Here is a 26,537-nt window from a genome sequence, read left to right as displayed (position 1 = left end):
ATTTCATTTCAAACATCTAGTTGTCATTCTCATCCATATAATTTACAAGGTCCCTCACATTATTCTATGGTATTATCACTATTTAATATTCGGCTCCTTTGTTTTTTTTCTGGGCTTGAAAACAAAGTCATTAATGTCAATGGTATTTGGTACTCTCTCAAAGCATAAGTATTTTGGGAAGTAATTGATATGATGTATAATGCCTAATTCGAATTAGAGAAAAAAAATGTACTTTCACCTGCTGAACAACCTTCTCAGCACATGTATGGACTTCTGCGTATTCGATTCCATATTTATGTGTACAAGGGAGGACTATAATCTTGGTTATTGATTCTTATAAGTTTCCAAAGATCTTTTTCTTTCCTATAACTCAAAGTTTATACATTGGTACTTATTATTGCAAGTCTTGTCCATGATAATGAAAAGAGAAAAAATAATGAAGTAATGGCGAGAATTTGCATAATACAAAGGCAAAGATAAAGACAAATAAAGAAAAAGGACTTTGAACGACGAAAGGCATATCATGGATATTGCTTTAGTTCCTTTTGTAAGGCACACTGTTCTTTTTAATTATAGATACAATTATTTCAATGAGTATGCATGGAATTAGACAATAATAGGTTTGATTATGTATGTACATGTGAAAGGATCAAGAATATGTTATTTTAAATATGAAAATTATATTATTTTATATTTATCAACCGTGGGGTGCAAATCACCATGAATGTTGCATTACTCAAGTAAAATAGACTATTGTCAACTACTTTTCAATGATCCATAGTACAACACTTACCGAGGGATTCTTAGTGAATTTTAAAGTCACATTGTCTGTAATGGATTCTCAACCACCCATTGTTCATGAAGTTGCTGTTGTTTCCAATGGTTCCGGTTATTTCCAAAATCTTTGTCTTGATGTTGCAGGTGTGGAGATTTTTTTTTTTTTAAATTACTTTCGTCCCCATGTTGTGGGTGGTTTTTGTCTCGTGGATTTTCTTTAAGTGACATTAAAATATTAATGTCATTGGTAGCTTCCTCTCGGAAAAATCTTAGGGGCGAATATTCGCAGATGAGCTAATTTTGCATGCTTTTTCAAAAGAAAAAGATTCGCTAATTTCCATTTTTTTTAAGGTGATTAGCTCAAATTTTATAATACACCATTATTTTACCTTAAAATTTGCAAAAATTTTATTAAATATTTCTACAAAAATATCAACAAAAAATTTACAATTTTCATATTACAGATTAGTAAGATTCACCAAAGTTTCTAAACTTTAAGATAAACTTGCATCCTTAAAATTTTCCTTGGCTTCCTCTCTTAGTCATAAGGCATCCATTACTTGGTCATATCATGGATGAGTACAAAGAAGATGGTCTTTGAGATTAAATTGTTACATTTAATTATTTATCCAATTATTAGTGATACATTATAGAACTTCCACATTAAGTTATTATCATTATTTATTTACCCAATTATTATTATCATTATTTATTTATCTAAATATTATTATACAATGTTTTCTTTAAATAAAAAATTATGTTTTTTTAATAATTTAATTAATAAATAAATTATAAATATATATTATATTTTAATGAAAGAATATATTGTGAGAAGATATAATTGTCTTAATGTATTTGAATTTGTTTTAAATATGTATTATAATTAGAATTCAATTAAAATATAGTGTTTTAAAAATATTATTATGTTTCATATTAAAATTATATATTTATTGTAAAATTGTTTTACACTTTAACTATTTCTAGTTGTGTTAATCTCGTATAAAAAAATGTTGTAGTATTTTATCTTTGTAAAGTTGCACATTGAAAGAACATAGTAAGCAAATACAAATCTCTAATTGTGTATTATTAAAATGGGTGAACATGCTCTCTCCACACACACACACACACACACACAGACACACACACACACACACACACACACATATATATATATATATATATAGATATAGATATATATATATATTATCAAATAATACACCAAATTTGACTTTAACATTGATTTGAATGAATTGGTTATTAATATTATATTAAACATTATTAATTGTCGTGCAATTAATCTTATATCAAAGGTTCTATTGGTTCCATGTGCTTATTTTTAACAAAAAAACATCAAATACAAATTTCCAATTATAATTGCAAAAAAATAATAAAGTTGCACATGGGAGAACATGCTAAGTATATATAAATTTCCATAAATGATGAAGAACATGAAATAATATGAGTTGGCTTAAATAATTTACATAAGTATTAAATAACATGCATAAAAAAATCTTCATTATTTTTACACAGAATCAACCAAAGAAAAAAGCTTCCTACTTGTCAAAATTCAATCATTAAACTAAAAGACGAAAAAACCTAACTATAAAACTTTGTTATATATTTATCAATAATAAATATTAATATTTTTAATATAATTGTGCTAATTATAAATATTTTAACATAATTTAATATTTAAATTAAAAAAATAATAATTATAGGATTTTATTATATATTTAAGAATAATAAATATTAATAATTTTAATATAATTTTGCTCATTATAAATAATTTTAACACATATTTTACTGATGAAAAAATTACAATATAATCTCTCTGCCCACAAACAAATACCTCTCGTTTTTAAAAACTTGTAAAGATTTTTTTTGTCTCCCAAAATTCCTCATCAATCCGGCCATTCAAACAAACTTTGTCTTATCTCGAGAATAAGATAAAGATCCTTATGGACAATTAAAAAAGGCTGTAATTAAGCTGCCTTTCTATTTGGACCATGGAAGTTGGCAGCTAGTATTCCTCGTTAAGACGGTGGATGACTATGGTTTATCACATAAACATCACTTTCTTTATCGACAATTAAAAAAGAGTTAAATTTCGACGATGGGAGGACGCAGCTAGTATTCCTCTTCAAGACGGCGCCTTTCTATTTTACCTCAAAATTTGCAAAAATATTATATCGACTAATATAAAATCATTGGAAATATAAATATTTCTACAAAAATATCAACAAAAAATTTACAATTTTCATATTACAGATTAGTAAGATTCACCAAAGTTTCTAAACTTTAAGATAAACTTGAATCCTTAAAATTTTCCTTGACTTCCTCTCTTAGTCATAAGGTATCCATTACTTGGTCATATCATGGATGAGTACAAAGAAGATCGTCTTTCAGATTAAATTGTTACATTTAATTATTTATACAATTATTAGTGATACATTATAGAACTTCCACATTAAGTTATTATCATTATTTATTTACCCAATTATTATTATCATTATCTATTTATCTAAATATTATTATACATTGTTTTCTTTAAATAAAATATTAAGTTTTTTTAATAATTTAATTAATAAATAAATTATAAATATATATTATATTTTAATGAAAGAATATATTGTGAGAAGATATAATTGTCTTAATGTATTTGAATTTGTTTTGAATATGTATTATAATTAGAATTCAATTAAAATATAGTGTTTTAAAAATATTATTATGTTTCATATTAAAATTATATATTTATTGTAAAATTGTTTTACACTTTAACTATTTCTAGTTGTGTTAATCTCATATAAAAAAATGTTGTAGTATTTTATCTTTGTAAAGTTGCACATTGAGAGAACATAGTAAGCAAATACAAATCTCTAATTGTGTATTATTAAAATGGGTGAACATGCTCTCTCCATATATATATATATATATATATATATATATTATCAAATAATACACCAAATTTGACTTTAACATTGATTTGAATGAAGTGGTTATTAATATTATATTAAACATTATTAATTGTCGTGCAATTAATCTTATATCATTATTTTTACACAGAATCAACTAAAGAAAAAAGCTTCCTACTTGTCAAAATTCAATCATTAAACTAAAAGACGAAAAAACCTAACTATAAAACTTTGTTATATATTTATCAATAATAAATATTAATATTTTTAATATAATTGTGCTAATTATAAATATTTTAACATAATTTAATATTTAAATTAAAAAAATAATAATTATAGGATTTTATTATATATTTAAGAATAATAAATATTAATAATTTTAATATAATTTTGCTCATTATAAATAATTTTAACACATATTTTACTGATGAAAAAATTACAATATAATCTCTCTGCCCACAAACAAATACCTCTCGTTTTTAAAAACTTGTAAAGATTTTTTTTGTCTCCCAAAATTCCTCATCAATCCGGCCATTCAAACAAACTTTGTCTTATCTCGAGAATAAGATAAAGATCCTTATGGACAATTAAAAAAGGCTGTAATTAAGCTGCCTTTCTATTTCGACCATGGAAGTTGGCAGCTAGTATTCCTCGTTAAGACGGTGGATGACTATGGTTTATCACATAAACATCACTTTCTTTATCGACAATTAAAAAAGAGTTAAATTTCGACGATGGGAGGACGCAGCTAGTATTCCTCTTCAAGACGGCGCCTTTCTATTTCGCCGATGGAGGGAGTAGCTAGTATTCCTCTTTAAGACGGCAGATGAAAATGAACGTAATAACATATCTTTGGAATAGAATTTGGATTTGTTTTTAGTGAGATTTTTTGGAAAATTTTTTAGATAGTTTTTAGTTTAATTTTTTATAGAAATTATAAGTTTGACTATTAACCTACACAATTAAAATATTTAAAAAATATTTCAGAATACTTAATTAAAATATATAATAAAAACAAATTTAAATAACCCATCAAAATTTCACCTCACTGAAAATTTAAAAAATCGTCGTTCAGCTCAACTCAACTCCATTCCATTTTATTGACGCTATCGCAGCTGCAACATGAATTCTATTTTCCCTATTGGAGGTACAAAGTGATATGTTCACTAAGGTTGTGCCACGTTAAAAGACGCTGAGCACATCTCTATTTCGAGGATGGAAGGGCGGTTAAGTTTCCTCATTGAGATTTCTATTTTAGACTACATTCATGGATCTCTAAGATGTGTCTCACGTTTTGCCACACTTCCGGTTTCTTCGGTTTACACGTCATTGAAACGTCCAGTTTTCACTTACGAAATATGTACAAATATACGGTTTCGATTTATCAATTACTGTAAAAGTGATGTTCTCTGCTGCTTTTCGAGTCGATCTCCATCTCCATTATTTAGCTGCAGGTTCCAATTTTTTTCTGCTGCTTTTCGAGGTACTCCAACAAACATAAACTTTGTAAGGTGGGAACTGAATTAACCTATATTTATATTTTCCTTTTATTTAGGGTTTTGGTGGTGATGTGACTTAAAAACCTATTTTTTGTAATTTTTTTTGACATACAGATAGATATATTCCTTTTAATATTTCACTATGACATAAGGGGTTAGGTGGGAATTGTCTTAATCTATATTTATATTCTATTTTGGTGGTAATCTTCTTAAAAAACCTACTTCTTGTATTTTTAGTGACATAGATAGATATATTTTTTTAATATTTCATTTCACTACAACATAAAGGTGTTTAAGATCATTTTTGCCTAAATTGTTTTAAGTTGATATAAATAAAAATTAAAAAAAAATGTGTATTGTCTTAAATATTGTCTTTAAGTGAGTGTATTAAAATATTGTTTTAAAAATTACCTCTATAAAGATTATAACATTTTCACTCTTGTCTCTATAGAGATAATAGTTGGGATTAAAGACATGTTGTCTTAATTAAAAAAAAACTACAATATCCTCGATTAATGCATATTTAAACCACTAATCTCTTGCTTATAAGGCTGGTGCTCTTCCATTAAGCTAGCACCCTCTTCCATTAAGCTAGCACCCTTTAAAGAATTATGTGAAAAGTTATGGCTTCCAAAAATCCCTTAGGTGTATACCACTTCTAGAAATCAAATACCTAGATATTTTCCTTATGATTGGGACAAACAGAATAGACAAGTGTTATGTGACCTTCAAGTGTGTACAGTTCATGACCTCTTTCTGCATCCCATATCTACACAATGGAAAATAAATTCTTTCAGCAAATGTTCAAGCTCAAGAACATCCACGATGTTACTTGAGGTCAAATCAAATATTTTTTATAACCTTTAGTAATCATTCAGAACACATACATAATATAATGAAGTCAAAAATCATGTACCAAATTTACCTTAATGGTCATATCATCCCCCACAAGTTACAACACATATATGTTCTTTCTTAAGGTACACAAAGGTAATGATATTCACAAAACCAATATGTGCATTAGCATGCACCATATTAATATTGTCACTACATCAATGTATCACAAAAAGAAATTGCAACAAAATGCTACTGATTGTTGAGTTTTAATATGGATATGTAGTTGTTGCCTCAACTCTCTGAGCACAATATAGGAATATTTCTGTACAATATTCTTGGAAAATGCCACTCCGACAACTCAAGTGATGTCAATGAACAATATATCCGGTAATAGGAAAGTGAAACTAATTTGGTGACAAAGAACCAAGATCACGCTTTGATGTGGGTTTATTTAATATGTTAATAATTATTATAGCTAGATTCCATACATGAATTAAATATAAAATATTTTATATAACAATAATAATAATACTGGTACAACCACACTAAAAATATTAATGTTGTTGATATAGCCAAAGGCTTCATAAATTTAACAAAAAAACTATTATAACATCAAGAATGTCCTACCAATTAACCATGTATTAAAATATTATGGGACAATTTTAACTTGGGAAAAAAAAAAGAATTACAGAACTTATTGTAAAATGGACCATTTTGCTAAATAAAATTTGCTTATATATTAATTTCCCCATCTAATTAGAATATGAACTTATTAGAATTGGAACATGTGCATTAATCTACACCATATTAATATTGTCACTACATCCATGTATCACAAAAATAAATTGCAACAAAATGCAACCCATTATTGAGCTTTAATATAGAATTTTTTTGTACAATATTGTTGGAAACGCCACTCCTGCAACTCAAGTGATGTCCATGAACAATATATATGGTAATAGGAAAGTGTAACTAATTTGGTGACAAAGAACCAAGAAAACTCTTTGGGTTGGGTTTATTTAATACGTTAATAATTATTATAGCTAGATTTCATACATGAATTAAGTATAAAATATTTTTTATAACAATAATAATAATACTAGTACAACGATATTAAAAATATTAATGTGGTTGATATAGCCAAAGGCTTCATAAATTTAACAAAAAAAACTATTGCAACAAGAAGAATGTCATACCAATGCACACATTCACGATTAACCATGTATAAAAATATTATGGGAACACTTTAACTTGGAAAAAAAAAGGAATTACATGTCTTATTGTAAAATGGATCATTTTGCTAAATAAAGTTTTCTTATATATTAATTTCCCCATCTAATGAGAATATGAACTTATTAGAAATGGAATAATCTCAAATCCCTAGGAAATTGGTGGGCAAGAGCCACATGGCACAAATCTAATTTAACTTGAGAAAAAAAAGGAATTACACATCTTATTCTAAAATAGACCATTTTGCTAAATAAATTTTTCTTATATATTAATTTCCCCATCCAATTAGAATATGAACATATTATAATTGGAATAATCTCAAATCCCTAAGAAATTGGTGGGCATGGAGCGACTTGCACAGACATAATTTTTTAAATTTACTAAAATTCAATTCAACCTAACAAACTCTGTAACACACTACAGTCATTGATAAACATTAAGACTAAGCATATGCTGAGCATATTCCCCTGAGAATCAATCTAAGTCCTCAATTAAAAAAATTAAAAATAAAATTCTACAGATCTTCATCCACCTTATGTTGAAATAAGAAGCCTTACAAATAGAGTTTAAAGTTGCAACATATCTTGATGCCAAATTGACGTATCAAATCCTTTGTTTATGGGTGACAAGGGACCCCTCCTCAAACGATTTTGCTACTTACCCTAGGAAGATGTTCATACCCTAACTCTCTGAAATTGAGATTATAACCTCCAAGGAGGAAACACATGCTTTTTATTGTTAGACACACTAAGAATGAGAATCAATATTGGAGATTAATTTTTCCAAACTTAGAAAACTTTAATACACTTTTTTATTCACTCAATTTCATATTTTGCCGCAAAAAAAGGATAAACATGATGACTTGGTGCACACGAAGCATGCCTAAGCCTTGACTGGAAGTAATTAGATCATACAATCATGTGCTAAGTTTGACTGTAGCATGCATGAATTGTTGATTCTCAATATCTACTAATGTATCCATGAACCATCAATGTAAAATCAATCAATGTAAACTTTGGAGTAGTTCATCTTAAGTGATAATAGGTATATTATAAATACTTTAAAGCAAGTGAAAGCTAAAATATGATTTGTAGATGAAAAATTAAGACTAGTTAACACATGAAAGAAATAACACCAGCAATAATAATAATCCATTATTAATGTCATAGACTATCCAAACACAAAATTGACCTATGAAACCCCTTCGTTTGTGGGACAAGGACCCCCATTTATACAATAATTTCACTACTTAGTCTCCAGAGTTGTACATACCCTACACTACCCTCTGTTACATTCAAATCTATGACCTCTAAGAAAGAAACACATGTTCTTCACCATTAGGCCCAACTATATTCAAAGATTCATCACAAGATTACCATTCTACCACTAGAACTCAAGCTGCCTTTTGGAGAAACAATCACAAAAGTTAAATCATATTAACCATTCAAAAGTTTCTCAAATCCTAACTGCAAGACAAAAGGGTTAAACAACATACCAATAGGCAGGTTCACACAATTGTGGATCATTGTATCTAGATTTAGGCCAGGCATTACTTTTTCCTAGTTTATCACACTCATTATTTGTGTTTAATCTATCTTGTGAAAATAATCATCTCTCCTTGGAAGCCCTAGATTGTTCACTATTGTTCCTGGCATTCCCAAACATGTCTTCATCATCTTTTGTACTATTATTTCCAGAGTCAGAAGAATGACCAGGAATTTCTCCATCATCCAATTTAGAATCACTTCTATCAACATTTTCTACCATAGCAATACTGGAAATTGGCTCTGAGCTGATAAATCTATGAGAAGAGGCTTTGAGGTCATTTTCTATCATTTGGTCACCTTATTAAATAACATCCACAAAATGTTTAATATCATCGTCATTTTCCTCAGGCTCAAGCATTGCATTCTTGCAATAATTCATGTTAAACCCACATTTAATTGTTAATAAAAGAAAATAGGTAATTTATGATCATATCTTTCAGACCCACCAGTTTCAAAACAAGGAAAAAAATACACATTTGATGATTTAAATGAAAAAGACACTGACCAAACATGATTCCTCACCAAAGAAGGTCTCGCTTATAGCACTTCATACAATAGCAAGAGACACACACATGCAAAATTGTGGGGGTTGTTGAAGTGAGACTTGTACAATAAGATATAAAGCTATAAAAACCATGACCAATATTGCCAATTTCTAAACTGTTTCTTGCCAAAGGATAAGATATTCGTGATGTCATACTTATTGAATGTAGAGAATTTAGATTTGGTGAAATTTATGCACCCTCATATCAAATTAAAACAAGGAATTTAATTGCTACTAAAATCACCAATAAATTGTTTATATTTCCAAATAAAAATTGTAAGAGTCTCAAATTTATTTATAATATCTATCCTGGCATAACCACAACCAAACTACACACCTACAACAATTATTTTGAAAATGTAGCAACACGCTTTGAGTTTATATCGGACTTCAACGCCTTGAACATAAGCCCTAGAAACACCTCTATCTAAGAAAAAGACGGATCAAAATATTATAAACATATGATAAAAACTAAAATTGTTGCTCACTTTGATTGCACTTTAGCAATATGTAGCCAATATAGTTTTGGTCAAGTATATTCAAGACTTAAGACCATGATCCTCATTATTAGAACCTCAAGGTACATGATAAGGTTCTAATTTCCAATTTAAAATGTTGAAACAAAAGCTAGGTTCCATGTAAAGAAAGTGAAAAGATAATAAATTGGATCAGAAAAATCATCCTTGCCTATTTCATAATTCTAACAATTTTTGCATTAAATGAGTATTTTGCATACAATTAACAATCAAGAAAAAACTGCAATCATTTCATGAGATACATCATATCATATCATGCGCAAATTGAATAGAAATGATACATGCTTCCTGAAATGGGAACCATGAAGTTATTCATCATCAAATCATCATATGTTAGATAAATTAAATTGATTATTACTAATAAATGACATTATTAAAAATTAGAGTGGCATCCTCTCTTGATGGTCAATCTAGAAAATACACCGAGTTTGTCTATAGAATTGTAAATTTTATTTGGTTAGAGTGGAATTGTGGAGATGTCTGCATTTTGCTATTGTCTAGTAAAAGATTCAGAGTTCAACCTCTTCATATTTTACAAGTTGTCTAATGACAAGGAATTAAATAATATAAAATAAGACAATTTTATTATTCTGTCACAAATGACCAGAAAAGTAAGGTCAATTGTACCAGAGAGTACAAATAGTGTTAATACAATGTGGTGGTGCGAGCACAAGTCCTAGAAAGTTCCATGTGCAAAGAAAGAAGCTAACACAAGTATAAGATCAGATCAGAACATATGTATAAGACCATGACAAGGTACAATGATATAAAATAGTCAGTTTGTGTAAGATTGGAATTGCGAAACACAATCCAAGAACCTGTCTTCAGCGCCCCTTTAATGTAATAGTGGAATGGAACTACCAACCACCTGCTTATAAGGCAGGTGCTCTTCGATTGAGCTAGCACCATTTAAAGAAATATGTTGTCCTTGAAATTGCATATATTGGAATTGATTTTAAAAAAATGCTAGATACATAATGACACTTTATATTAGTCATTGGGTGGTTGTCAGACACACTACATGTCAACAACATTTGCTATCAAGTGAGAGTAAGGGGTATATCCCAGATGGCTAATAGTTTTAGACACATTTCCTTGACCACAACATTAGCATGGAATTTCGAAGAATCACATATATTAAACAATCTTAATTTTGCATGATGTATTCTTGCAGAGACAACATTCAAAATAGAAAAATACAAGATTAACCAAATTACCAAGTGGAGCATTCTGAAAAGTTGCATGTAGCTCATGCCAATCTCTAGATAAACATGATTTTTTTTTGAAGAAAAAGCCTCATGTGTTCCAATCCCATACATTTATATGCAAAAGAAAAACTACCATTTATTTGTTTCTCTTATATGTTGAGGCAAAATACGTGTAAGAAAATAGTGAAGCTGCCATATTAAAATCTAAATCATCATTATTATATTTTAGCACTGCTTGAAAATTTGTCCAAAACTACAAATTATGCAAGTTCACATCCAAATTAGCTAATCATAAGATAATAATAATCAAAAATTTCATCACAAATTCAATCCAGTTATGGAACGTACTCAAGGAGTCTCGCAGTATTTGTGTATAACTTCATAAATGAGATATTTCTCCGCGCTTTTCATTCTCAAGATAGGAAGGTTGCACCAATGGCTCCAACAATGAAGCACCTAGAAGAAATTTTTAAGATGCTTCAATGTTAAGGCCTGTGATATCATATTCACCATCTCCTATAGCCTGCAACATCTAATTTTAGCAAAAATAGACTCCTAAAGAAGTTTAACTTTTAAAAAAATTTCATAAGATCATAAAGAAATTTTTAGGCTATGTGTACATTGAGTGATAAGGGTAATTAAAATTGATCAAATATACTAATATTTTCTAAAGTGAATAATAATATCTTACATTACTTAGTTATATGTGCATGGATATACTAAGCTCAAATTAGTGTTTGAAATCAACATTCTTTCCAATCCTTGCATTATTGTTAATAATACAATTTATGTCAAGAGATAACGTGACATACTATCATCTCCTAAGCATTACAAATATCAACATATGTACTAATTTGGATAATTTAATGTGTGTAGCTTAGGTTTTTGAGGTATTTACACCATTTCGTTTTTCATCCTTGCAAGGGACATCCCATTTGTTAGGCTTTGTGGTGTAAGAAGCATTGGAATAGTGTAAGAAGTATAATGCATGAGTCTGATTGTCTTGAACATCTTGTTATGGGAAGATTTATGCATAATTACATCACATATACCATCTTTTTCTCATGTTTCCATCTAAAACATTCTATAGTTGATTTTAGGTCTAGTTCTTTCATGATTGGTCATGCAAATTGCCAAGACAAACCACTTAAAGTAATTTTGTTTTAGCTTACTCCAACAAACTTGACTAAGGAGCATCATAGGTCAGGGGTTTCATTTTTAGAATGGTTGATGAACCGAAATAATATCCAATATTTCTTGCAAAGCAACCTAATTATTGTCACGTAGAATGGTGTGTACTCTATCCACGTGGATAGATTTTGTTGTAGAATAGTTCACCTTGTACATTTCTCTAGCATATCTTTCACATCAGCATAAGAAAACAAAAAAGTGGAACCTGGGATCTTCACCCACAAGTTGTGGATCATTGGATGGCTGTACACTCTGAAGTTTTGTGAGTTACAAACCAATAACAAAGAGAAGGATAGGATGATAGAAAACACCCATCACACCATGTCTCTCCACATAAAATATCATAAAATACATTCGTTAATCTCGTACAACACACTCCATGGTTCAGAGCTCACATCAGTTCGTATAGGAATAAGGTGCATGTAGGTAGTGAGATCGACTTATGTATGGTAAATATGAAAGCCTACATATAAGAAAACCTTAAGGAGCTAGGGGAATTTTTATATAGTTAAATGAAACCTTCACATAACTGAAAATTAACTAGGAAGTTAGGTAACTTCTTTTGGCAAAAAATTTACTTTTATTTAGACCATTAAGATATCAAATTTAAGTATCAAAAAAGATAATTTTTTTAATACTCTGAATACTAGAGGGAGGAATAAATTACTCACTACTACTTCATGGAACATCCTCAATGAGTTTTTTAATACTATGACCACTAGAGGTAGGAATCAATTATTCACTGCTACTTCATGGAACATCCTCAATGAAGTTAACTAGATCCCAGACTACTTGATTGTATAAGGTAAAATGATCCTTTGTTCAAGATTAAGGAGAAACACAAGTGGAAATAGAATGCAATATGCAAGAATGAGGGGAACCATAAGTGCCTAGTCATTTTGGTATATCTTACTCATGCACACCATGTAACTATAGTGGATTATCACACTGGATTTTCTAGATTTTGTAAACTTAAATATGGAAAGTCCATTGTAAACCATGCTATATTCTTAGCAATGAAAGAAACATAGGTGAATAGATGCCCAATTTACAGTGATCAATAAATCCAAAATATGTGATTCTGTTGGCTCAGCTTTAGAATGTATGCAAATGTGAAGATGATTGATGGAGGGATGAAGAAATAGTGCATCTATTGGAAATAAGGCAATAGGACTTCACATGCAAAAAAACAGAGGAAGTCTAATAAACCATTAACACAAAGAATGTAACTATTATACAATTTCCTTAGAAGACTTGTAAGGTCAAAATATCCTTGCACTTAACAAACATCCAAGAACCCAAGAAGAAAAAAACAAACCTATTTAAAACCAAATAACTGAATGTTGCAATAGATCCAGAATAAATGAAGGGCCAAAGCATAATACTATCTTTTCTTTTTCTCTCTTCCTGGCATTTATATTATTAAATGTAGGCAATTATAATCCCTTCTAAAGGATTATACAAAGAAAGGATTACATCAAAATTCCGGATAGGCTTTCCCATTCTTGCTTAAGCAAGTAGAGCAAGAGAAAGTGCATGTGATCTACCTCCTACATCTAGCTTTTTACTGTCTTTTCTTGATGTAATAAAATGAGCTAATAATCATATATCATATAGCTATATTATCAAAAAATTATAACTTATCAATTTTTATAAACATTTCTTTGAGCATACCTTCAAACATTGTGGAAACACTTTCAACAAAAAAGGTTGAGAACGATCACCGTGAAAACTTGCCAAACATTATTGATTGCACCTTCTCGTGATTTCTTTTCTAGTTATCCTCATGCTTTCTACTATCATTAATGAAAATTCTGATATTTTTCTCTCGTTCAAGTCCGTTATGTATCCCAACGATGCCTTGGCTTGGTGGACTGAGCTCGATGTCACCAATTTCTGCCGGTGGGCTGGAGTTTGGGTTGACTCATCATCATTATTCAAGTGAAATATAACACACTTGTGATTCCTAATGGCCTTCTTGTCTTGTGCCATTAATTTTTCTCCTTATATTCAATGGAGACAACCTCTTACCCAATCAAAATCAATTTTAGGTCTTACTCTAGGACAACGTGTGGTTTTAGCCTAGATAAGATCCACAAGAAAATTGAAATCCCTATAGTGGGTTCATGTGATTTCTAGTAACATCCAGCCTTAATTGCATGCTAAGGGAACTTATAGTGGGTTCTTGTGCTTTCTAGTAACATCTAGTCCTAATACCATACATGAGACTAGATACTGCCCTTGGTTGCACTTTAAACTCCATTTTTTAATCTAAAACTTGCATACCTTTATGTGGTGTACGTAATATTTTAACTTATTTATTTCCACCACAAAGTTATGTTAGTTGTAGTACTAGCGGTAGTAAATGTAATAGTAATAATAAGGTAATGGCCAAACTGGACACCAATTAGTGTATGAGGCTCGCTAGTTTATGGGACAAGGGACCCCCTTTGCACAACAATTTTACTCCTAAAGTCTATGGAGGTGTACATACTCTACCCTACTTTGGATTTGAAGTGACCTTACAGGAGGAAATACAAGTTATTAACAATTACCCACTGAAATTGTATTAAAAAATATGATACCTAAATTCCCCTTATATGTTTTTTCATGAAGTATATTAGAATGTATAATTGTTTATACAACTTTCTTTCTTAAAAGAATATTGGATATCAATTTATCATGAATATGTAGAGGTTTTGATTTTGGGTTATTTACTTTGTTTTTGGTTGTTAAAATACTTCTTATATTTACAGAAAAATATTTACATAAGGAATGGTATATACAATGTTATTTACCTTTTTCACATCAAATAAACCTAAACAATAATAAAATTTGAACATGTATCTTTGTCAAATCCTTTAGTAGTTTTTATTAATAGAAAATTGCTAGCTAACAATTATCTACACACCTCTTTCACCATAATTTACAATATATAGACTCCACGATGGGGGTGCTCAACAGGGAGGGTTCAAAAGCAGAGGGGGCTTCATCAGATGTATCCACCTAACATCTTAATTAAGAAGATGGGTGGCACACATTTGACACTTTCCTCGTGCATTGTGAAGGTTATAAAGCAGGGGCAAAGTTTAATTGACATTATTTGGCATTGCAGAAGGCATTTTCACATTAGTGGTATGTGCAAGTGGGTGATAAGAAGGCTTGGTCGTTTTGCAGTGCAGAGTGGCCCTTTTCTAGATTCGAACCCTACTCTGTGGTGTGGGAATGTGCTATCAATATTTCCACTAGATCTTGGAGGTTGTGTTTGTTTATCTAGTGATGGTTTTCATTGTTCTAGAGGGGGTGATCGTTTCTTTGGAAATGACATTTATTTCTATGACGATGTCTTTCATTTCTTTTTGTAGCTCCTCGTGGCTTGTGTTAGAAACTCAAGATATCTTTTTTACTTGCATGCCCTCAAATTTGTCCTTTTGAATTACATGTCGAATTATGATGGTCATGGTTGGGACTTGTCAAAGTAGAGGTCTCTATAGAAGGGTGGTTTTGAGTCTTGCTATCTAGTGTATTTTTCCTGCTTGTCATCTAGTTATGTTGTTGTTTATTTTAATCATTCAATAATTGGTTCTACTCTGCGTTACATTTGGAATCAATCATATTAGTTCATGTTTGTGATGTTGGGTCTAATCCAGTTCCACCTCCTCTTTTTTCATTCCCATTACTCTTGCTTTGACACTGGACTCTACCAAAGGAATTAACAATGACATTTTTTGAATACCAAAAATGCATTCTTCAATCCTAATAGTAGCCTAATTCTACTCATTAGTCGTTAAAATATAAATGTTGGAGTCCTCTTCAGAGATTTGTATGCCCCTTTCTAACATATCTGAGTGGATTTAGACATTTTTCATCTACATATTCTTATAGAGAAGAATTTTTTCTACACTCATAGAAATGATTAACAATGCTTGGATTAGAGTGAATAGCAAGATAATCTTCCCAAATCATCTATTCCTTTGGTGTACCTTTGCACCTTTAAAAGAAATTGTTATATATCTATATATATATATCTGCGTGTGTGTGTGTGTAATTTGATGAATTGATTTATATCGTTAATTCAATAAATAGATAATATTTGGAAAAAGGGTTAAATAAAAGAACCAAATTCTATGGATTTATCAAAGTGCTACACTATCAAGTAAGCCTAAATTAGTAATTTTGTGAACAAACTCTCTTAATAATGGGCAATTCAGAGCACAAAAAGGTCAAAATTATCATAAAAAGAATGAAACTTTTAATATATGAGTCATTACCAAAGCCCAATGTTCTATAAGTGTTCATTTGGAGTGTTTACCAAAAGTATATTGAGTTTCTTAAAGATATGAGTGCAAGTGACGTGATAAAAAATTTGTGATAACTCTAACAATTGTTTTGTTATGGGCTAAGATAATGATTCTAAATTTTGTTAGAGGCTAAGATAATGATTCTAAATTTTAAAAATCCTTTTGCATCTAGTTAGATATATTGAGTTTCTTATAGATATGAGTGCAAGTGACATGATAAAAAAATTGTGATAACTCTAACAATTATTTTGTTATAGGCAAAGATAATGATTTTTTATTTTTTATTTTTTTTTATCTGGTTAATAATTAACAAGAATTCTAAAAAGTATTTTTGTGTTAGTCTTCACATCTAGAGTAGAATGAAGAGTATCCAAAACATTATCTTTGAAGGCTATGTAACAAAGTTGTTTTTCCCAAGTTTTATCTTTTTAGAGTTACAAAATTTTTGTGTCTTGTGTATTTGTGCATTTATTGAGTGGTTCTCTTTCCATGTTATATATGACAATTGTGCAGGGTTCTAATATTTGTAGCAAAAATTAGGATTTAATTTGATCTAGCTAAATGTAGTGATTTTGATTTTTAGCTTTTATTTTGTTGCAATGAATGTCTTATCTTAGATAAGTATAGATTTATATAGGATACATTAAAGAAGAATATAATCATCTTAGTTCAAACCATATTCCAATGTATAACTCAAGATATGCAGAGATGGCTCTAGCTTCTTATTAACCCAAATTTTGGGTGTTTAACATTTTTTTTCTCTTAACCACATTGCATTATCATTAAATTGAGTTTTTCGTTTAACCCAACTATGTTAGTATAAGTCACCTTCCTTATAAATGACTAGTATTCTTCCATTAAATTAATCCTAATTTAGTTAGCGTATTTTTAATTAATTTAATTAGCCTGTTTACCCTATATTTATAAGTTTATCCCTCTGGTTCATTAATTTACTTCCCCTATAAGTTTAATTGCTTGTTCTTCTTTGCTTAAATGTGACTCTTGCTTTTCCTAATAGGAATGAAATTTATTCCATAACATAAATTAAGAAATGAAAAGCTTATTGCAGGTGGGTACACTTGTAATAGGATGAGTCGGGGAATATGGAAAGAAGTGATTGACTGAAGTTTATATAATTTATTTTTAGAAAAAAAGTTAGGGAATAGAGTTTAGAATACACTTATAATGGAAGACAACAATGCAGAAGGAAAATTATTCACCCTCAAAAGTTTTGTTAATTATCTCTCTCAAACAACCCAAACTAAAAAATTAACAATATTGAAGAAATTTGATTCATGAATACAAAATATACTTACACAATATATTGGTACACAAAACCATAGGTAATATACTTCCAAGCAAAATATGACCATATGCCCTCTTAAGAGAAACACGTATCCTTTGCTTGGACAACTAACTCTCATGGTTGATATGCGTTTAGTTAATCCTAAAGAGAGATTGAAAAAATTAGGATAAAGTCATAACTTAGGAAAACTTAACATAACTTAGGATAAACTCACAATCCCCTCTCCTCACTAATATCTCCCCACTCTGCTCACTCATAGCATTTAGTGGTTGTAATATTATAATCATAATGTATGTGCATATAGACCAAAATACACCATGGAATGGCTACCACCTGACTAATGATGGATACCACATAAAATCATTCTTAAAAATAAAACCACATGTACAAGCCTCTTGCCAAGTTTTCATTAAATATACACACTGATCCGTAAAAGTTTGACACACAATGATCCTCTTAATTTTGACTGGGGTATTACACTGGGATCTAAAGGGATCAAAATAATGCAAAAAGCACAAAACCAATATCCCATTGTACTTGCTTCTGACTTTTTTAGGTTATCTTGTTCACACATTTTCTAATTCTTATGAGACACAAGTTAACAGTTTGATTTCTCTTAACTTGTAATCAACTACTGAGCTGGTAAAATAATAAATTGCAGATGAGCTAGGCTTGTTTTTATTTTCTATAAAGCCACAAACAAACTAGGTTTCGAGAAGGATATTTTGTTGATATCTAAATAATCAATTCATTTTTTAAATATAGAATCAATTTTTACTGAGCATTCTTTCTTTTGGTTCAACTACCCCTGTCCAAGGCATTTCCATTCACTAAATATGGAGTAAAATAATAATACTGGGTTTGAGGGAATTTATGGTTTCCTTAAAGCATTCCATTTCTATTTCCCTATTTTTTTATCTATTTGATCGCAATAAATAGTAATAGCATATTCATTTATGCATGCTTCATCAAAAAACAGTCCATGAAGGATGAAGCCATTCGTACTTGAAAAGATGTCAAAACACTTTTCTTGTAAAATACAGATAGCTTACAACATTTCTTACAACCCGGCAAGGAAATCACTTATTTGAAAGGGTAAAGGAATGCCCATTTCTAAGACCATTTCTATTACAATACTTTGGATTTATATGTACATCTTGATTATTGTACAGGGATTGTTTCCTCATCTGACTTGCCATGATCTTTCCATCCTGCGAGGAATATTGCAAATAATTTTACAAGACACTCTCAAGTTACTAGCAGTATACCACAACCCAGCCAATGTCAGAATGTATGGAGTTATGTGTCGCAACTAGTTCAACAGTGTGAATGACCTTAGATCACCAGAATATTAGCTTACATGACTGACAAAATTTACATGGAAAATAAGTAAGCAACTAGCTGGTTGAGATATTAAACCTACATCCTCGATGACACCTAAATCTATGCAACCCTTGACTATGAGCTACACAAGACAAACTGATATTGTGGAAGAAATTACGTCATGTTTTGATCATATTATTTTTTCTTCTCTTAAAGCATCTGTGCGGTTTTTGGTTTTTTGGATCACAGATGCAGTTCATTTTTTCTTGCTTGCATTGAACATTACTCATATGGGATAACACCCACTCCAGACTTTGAATTTGAAAATATTGAAGAAAATAATTTGTTTTCTTTGCAAAAATTAACAACTTATGCTTCCAGCAGCCCATGGCTCACATCACCTTCTAGATCTTCCAGCACCTTCTCCCTAGAAGTTGATACAAAAGAATATTTCAAACTTTGTGTATGTACTTTACCTATGTATGCTTGTTACACACTAGTTCCACTACCTTTAACATGTGGGCATGCCTCACCTTCAACACTTCTATCTAAATTTTGTTTTGAACACTTAAAGAATGAATCCCAACCATTTATTTTGGAGAACATGCCATCTCCACATTAAAAGCTCTGAGGTAAAACCTCTTGCATAAACAAAGATCTGAAAATCATATTTATTGTTTATGGATAAACCAAATTAGTTCGCAATGCTAAGATTGCTTCCTGGCCATGCTACTGCTAAAGATATATGTGCATTAGAAAGGGAAAATGTGACTAAGAACCAAATGAGGACTAGTTCTCTGTGATCTAAAAAATATTGTTTTATCATATGGAATTCACATGCCTGAATCGTAATAGACAAGAAATAACAAGCTAAAAAAAAATTTGATTGCTAAGACATGGTGTTTTATCTCAATAATAGATAAAAAAGGTTGAAAACACGCTACCTATAACAAAATCTACACAATCTCAGTGCTCCCAAAATGTGCAACTTCAAGGAAGCACTAGTTGACATTACCAACCCCTCCTTCAACAAGCATTCCTAACAAGCCTTGCATTGCACTTGCAGCAATTCCCAATGCCCAACCTAGATCAATTGCACTAGAAAGGAGTGTAAATGGAATGAAAGTTGCATAAAATGCTTCTGTCAAGTATTTCCCTGTTAACCAGGCCCCTGCAAGATCTAAAAATGCCTTGAAGGCAGATAACTACAATTTGATCTCAATGGATGAGATGTGCATTACTATGTCTCCACTTCCTTGGCCATGAGAATGCGATCTAATGCACTTGAGAGACCATTAAGTGAATATTTTTACTTTTGCAGTAGCGTTGGCCTTCAACACCTTCTCACCATTGCACTCCAGAAGACGTTCTCGTAACCTATCAACAGGGTTTTCATATAGTGTTATTTCCAGTCATGACTGATTCCAATAATTAGGTTTAGTTGTATGATATATTAGTTCTGAAATGAAAAATTAGAATCTTATCGGGTTCTTGTTTGTAATTTTATTACATCACATGCTACAACATTAAGAAGCATGTTTATCTGAAATCATACTTCTTCCTGCTACACAAAATAGCACCAATTAAAAGCTCATTCAATAAACTAACCTAGTTGATAACATAAGTGAAAAGGGAGTAGTGCCTGGTCCAGATTTCAATCGTTCCAATCATACATAGAATTCACATTATTCTTCCATTACATGAATGATGCAAAAGTCTCCTCTATCTACTTTTACTTCAATTAACATTAGTATATTAAGGACGTTCCCACACAAAAGATGTAGCATTATCACAACACTGATTGTTTACCAAATTGTTTCTATGTGATAAGTTACAGAGATAATTACCAAAGAAACGTGATGATTAATTGAACACTGGAACTTTAATTTATTTTTTTATTACTCTCTCTGTTTAAAAGTCGTGGTATCATAGCAAACCTTGATAGAAGGAAATGCACAACTTTAAAGAGAATACATATTCCAAAATCGAAATCGTGGAGAATGATGTTTCACCAACTTCCAAAATTAATTATTAAGCTGCGAAAATATAAAAAAGAATGAAGAAAATACATATGCATTGCAATGAATTTGGCACCCTTAAATGGTCAAGAAAAGATTGGCTATAAAATTCAATAACCTGCACAGACCCAATATTGACTTCCCAATAGGCTCCTTAAGGAAATAAGTTACAGGGAGTGGAATTACATGGAGAACTTCGCAATGGTTTTCAATCAGAAGACTAAAATTCCTCCCCTTCACCTTGTTGGATCAACTTATAAATAAAAATATGCTTAGAATGCTCCTTGAATGCAGATAAGGTATCAACCAAAAGAAAAAAAATTAGTTCAGAATACTTGATCCTAAAGTGCCCAAGCAAAATTTCATCAAATAGAGAGAAGAGAACTTTAAAAAAGATGAATTTGCCAAGTATGGCCAGGACCCAGTAGGTTTTGGTATTTATAAAAGATATTGTGTTGAGAGAAAATTAAAATTAATAGAAATGACAAGAACCCAACACAAAACAGGAACTTGAAATAGATATAGAGGAAATCTCATTAAAAGACAAATAGAAAATAACAGAAATAAGAACCCAGTTCAGTAAAATTATAAATGGAAAATACCCAACAAATAAATAAATAGAAATTGATTGAAATGACAAGAACCCAATTCAAAACAGGGACTATAATAGTAGGATTACCTCCAAAAGCGCCTGAATAAAGCACAGATCAGTCAAAGATATGGCATTTCGTGGCACCTTGAATCGTACATTGATGAAATGAATATACCTAATCTGAGTAAAAATGAAATTAAAGCTCAAATCGAGCGCTAGCTTTAGTGGGTATTGACCATTCCCAAGAGCCCTCACCCTTCCTTTAAATTTAGCGAACCATTTGGCTAAAACTTACCTATTTATCCCTTCATATACTTCGTTAAGCCATCCCCAAAATTGCAGAAAACCCGTCAAGGGTTTCAAGCTTAATGTCCTTCATATACCATCATTGGCTATGTCATAATCACTAACTGAATAAAGAAAGAGGGGATTATTTCATTTGGCTTAGTAGGAGACAATGGTGGAGATAGAGGGGGAGTTGACTGAGAATGCCCCCACCAATGTTGAAGTTAGAGTAGACATCAAAGATCTGTCGGGAGAACTCAAACTCATGACTCCTTCGGTTTCTATCGAAGCGGCAATCAATCATAAGCTAATGTTGAGGCTGACGTAAAACAATTTTTGAAAAAGCTAATGCATTTTCCAATTATATTTTGTAGCTAATGCAATCATGATTCTAATTGTGCAGTGATGATGGAACCAATGAGGTGAATGGAACTATGTACCATCAACTGGTGGGAAGTCTGAACTATCTCACCACTACGAGGCCTAATATAGCATATTCAGTTAGCATACTTAGTCAGTTCATGGCTAAGCCTTGTCAAAGCCACTGGAAAGTAGCAAAGAAAGTCCTTCAATATCTGAAAGGAACACTTAATTTTGGTTTTATGTATACTGATGAATTTGATGTTGAATTCGCAGGTTATTCTGATTCTGACTGGGCAGGAAATCCAGATGATAGGAAATCTACTACTGGATACGTGTTCAATATTGGTTCAGGACCAATATCATGGAGCAGTAGGAAACAACCAACTGTTTCATTGTCATCCACTGAAGCTAAGTATAAAGCATTATGCAGTGCAACCTGTGAAGCAATATGGCTTAGGAGGATACTTGAAGATGTTGGAGAAACACAACAAGCACCTACAATAATCAGATGTGACAATCAAAGCACTATCAAATTGGCAAACAATCCTATATATCATGCAAGGACAAAACACACTGAGACACAACATCATTTTGTAAGAGAAAAATTGCACTCAAAAGAAATTGACTTATCATATTGTAATACAAATGAAAATGTGGCTGACATATTCACCAAGCCACTTGGAAAGGCTAAATTTGAAATGTGTAGAAATAAGTTGTACATCGTAGAAAATCCAAATTATGTTGTAAGCCTAGCTAAGACTTAAACCAGGAGGCATGACAATTAAGAGTATAGTGTCTTGTTTATTGTATGTAGTTGGAATTAAGGGGGAGTGTTGGAAGAAACTAAGTAATTCCAACTACCCGCTACCAATGTTCAACAACGATTTAAATGCTGATTCTAGAAATCATTGAAAATAGGCAAGCTTCTCCAGGAAGCCACTGCCTGAATTGATCTCCAGAAACTTCTCCAGCTTGTATATATACCTGTTAATCGATGAATGAAATTATGTTGTGAAGTTCTAAACTGTGTGTTGATTTTATGAGTTGTATGCCTCTGCTCTCTCTGTCACAAAGGCAACATGCAACGTTGCATAGCTTCTTGAATTGTTGTTGGGTGATCAATACCAGACAGTAAGTGAAGTTGTTGCAAAGTATGAGCAAATAAACAGACTATGCTTTTATAGGTCCTTCTATGCTTGGTTAGAATCAGCGTTTACAACTCCTCTAGTCCAATATCGAGGAGGATGAGGCCAAAATTTGAATACATTGTGGTCGCACATTCCCTTTTCTGAAATTGGTACAAGAAGTTGTAGAACAATGAAAGCATCGAGGATCATGTCTTCTTGCCTTCTCACTCGAGTGAACGAAGGGGCACTCAGTCCATGAGGGTTGCGCAACATCGCCCGCTGCAGAAGCTCATGGAGTTTAGCATAACTTTTAATGAACACAACAAGTAGGTATAGAAGAGGAGCCATGCGTCAAATTTAGATAGGTGAGAACAATGAAAATGGAACTCTTAGATTGGCTGGGTGAATAGTGTTTTCCCACCCAAGCCCACAAAGAAAACGCATATTGGCGTAGTTAAATAATAATAAGTTACATTTAATATTAAATAATAATTAATATAAATTAATAATTATTATTAATTATAATTATAATAATAATATTTTTATTGTAATAGTTCTTTTTTAAATATTCTTTCTATTATTATTCCCTACCTCAACATGGTATAAATGCGTTGACTTTAAATTAAATCTAAATTGACCAAAAATTAAACTGTGTTTTCTAAATTAATTTACTTTCTTAAAAATTTTAAATTTGTTTTTTCTCGATTTTGATTAGTTAGTTAGGTGGGCTCTTAATTTGTCATGATATATTTATGTACTCTGCAGTAGGCCACAATTGATCGTACTCGCAAATTGTACTACCAAATTTCATTTCAGACATCTAGTTGTCCTTCTCATCCAATAATTTACAAGGTCCCTCACATTATTCTATGGTCTTATCACTATTTAATATTTGGCTCCCTTTTTTTCTCCTGGGCTTGAAAACAAAGTCATTAATGTCAATGGTATTTGGTACTCTCTCAAACATAAGTATTTTGGGATGTAATTGATATGATGTATAATGCCTTCAAATTAGAGGAAAAAAACAATGTACTTTCACCTGCTGAGAAACCTTCTGAGCACATGTATGGACGTCTGCGTATTTGATTCCGTATTTATGTGTACAAGGGAGTACTGTAATCTTTGTTCTTAATTGTTATAAGTTTCCAAAGATCTTTTTCTTTCCTATAACTCAAAGTTTATACATTGGTACTTATTATTGCAAGTCTTGTCCATGATAGTGAAAAGAGAAAAAATAATGAAGTAATGGCAAGAATTTGCATAATACAAAGGCAAAGATAAAGGCAAATAAAGAAAAAGGACTTTGAACGAGGAAAGGCTTATCATGGATATTGCTTTAGTTCCTTTTGTAAGGCACACCGTTCTTTCTAATTATAGATACAATTATTTCAATGAGTATGCATGGAATTAGACAATAATAGGTTTGATTATGTATGTACATGTGAAAGGATCAAGAATATGTTATTTTAAATATTAAAATTATAGTATTTTATATTTATCAACCCTGGGGTGCAAATCACCATGAATGTTGCATTACTCAAGTAAAATAGACTATTGTCAACTACTTTCCAATGATCCATAGTACATTACTTACCGAGGGATTCTTAGTGAATTTTAAAGTCACATTGTCTGTAATGGATTCTCAACCACCTATTGTTCAAGAAGTTGGTGTTGTTTCCAATGGTTCCGGTTATTTCCAAAATCTTTGTCTTGATGTTGCATGTGCGGATATTTTTTTTTAAATTACTTTCATCCCCATGTTGTGGGTGGTTTTTTTCTCGTGGATTTTCTTTAAGTGACATTAAAATATTAATGTCATTGGTAGCTTCCTCTCGGAAAAATTTTGAGGGCGAATATTCGCAGATGAGCTAATTTTGCATGCTTTTTCAAAAGAAAAAGATTCGCTAATTTCCTTTTTTTTTTAAGGTGATTAGCTCAAATTTTATAATACACCATTATTTTACCTTAAATTTTTCAAAAATATTATATTGACTAATATAAAATCATTGGAAATATAAATATTTCTACAAAAATATCAACAAAAAGTTTACAATTTTCTTATTACAGATTAGTAAAATTCACCAAAGTTTCTAAACTTTAAGATAAACTTGCATCCTTAAAATTTTCCTTGGCTTCCTCTCTTAGTCATAAAGTATCCATTACTTGGTCATATCATGCATGTGTACGGCCCCCACTATCTTACTAATAGACTCATCATCAGACTAACTGACTGCCTCACCCCACTCGTGATTATTGTGTATCTCTATGTAAAGCCAGACCTGTTTTTTTCAATTTCTCTATGAGTAGTAGAAATCATAATGGGGAAATGCGGATTGAAAGGAGGAAAGCGTTCTTTTCTTTCTTTTTCTCTCAATCAACCATGAGTGTTAGAGATTAACTAGGTACTAATGCTCTCTCTTTTGAAAGGGGAAGTGAAAGGGGAAGGGTAGAAGATAAAGGTTAATGGGGAAAGAAATAATTGGGGTATGTACACGAATTCGACAAGAGACAAAAAAATATAAAAATACTCCCCTTTACCTTGAAAATCCCACAGCACTGGTGCTTCTACTGCTTGACACTCATAGACAAAGCTACGAACGTTGAGGTCTGAGTTTCGAATCTCGTACCTTCTCGTGATTTCTATTCTAGTTCTTCTTACACTTTCTACTACCATTAACGACAATGCCGATATTTTTCTCCTGTTCAAGTCCATCATGTATCCCGATGATGCCTTGGCTGGGTGGACTGAGCTCAATGTCGCTAATTTCTGCCGGTGGGTTGGAGTCTGGGTTGACTCATCATCATTATTCAAGTGAAAAATAACCCATTAGTGATTCCTAATGGCCTTCTTGTCTTGTGTCATTAACTTTTCTCCTGATGTTCAATGGAGACAACCTCTTACCCAATCAAAATCAATTTTAGGTCTTACTTTAGGACAACA

This window comes from Pinus tabuliformis, chromosome 9 (assembly GCF_031772625.1).
Source record: "Pinus tabuliformis cultivar Carrire ecotype Pingquan chromosome 9, CPIR1, whole genome shotgun sequence".
In the NCBI taxonomy this organism is placed as follows: domain Eukaryota; kingdom Viridiplantae; phylum Streptophyta; class Pinopsida; order Pinales; family Pinaceae; genus Pinus; species Pinus tabuliformis.
This window is presented reverse-complemented; position numbering follows the sequence as displayed.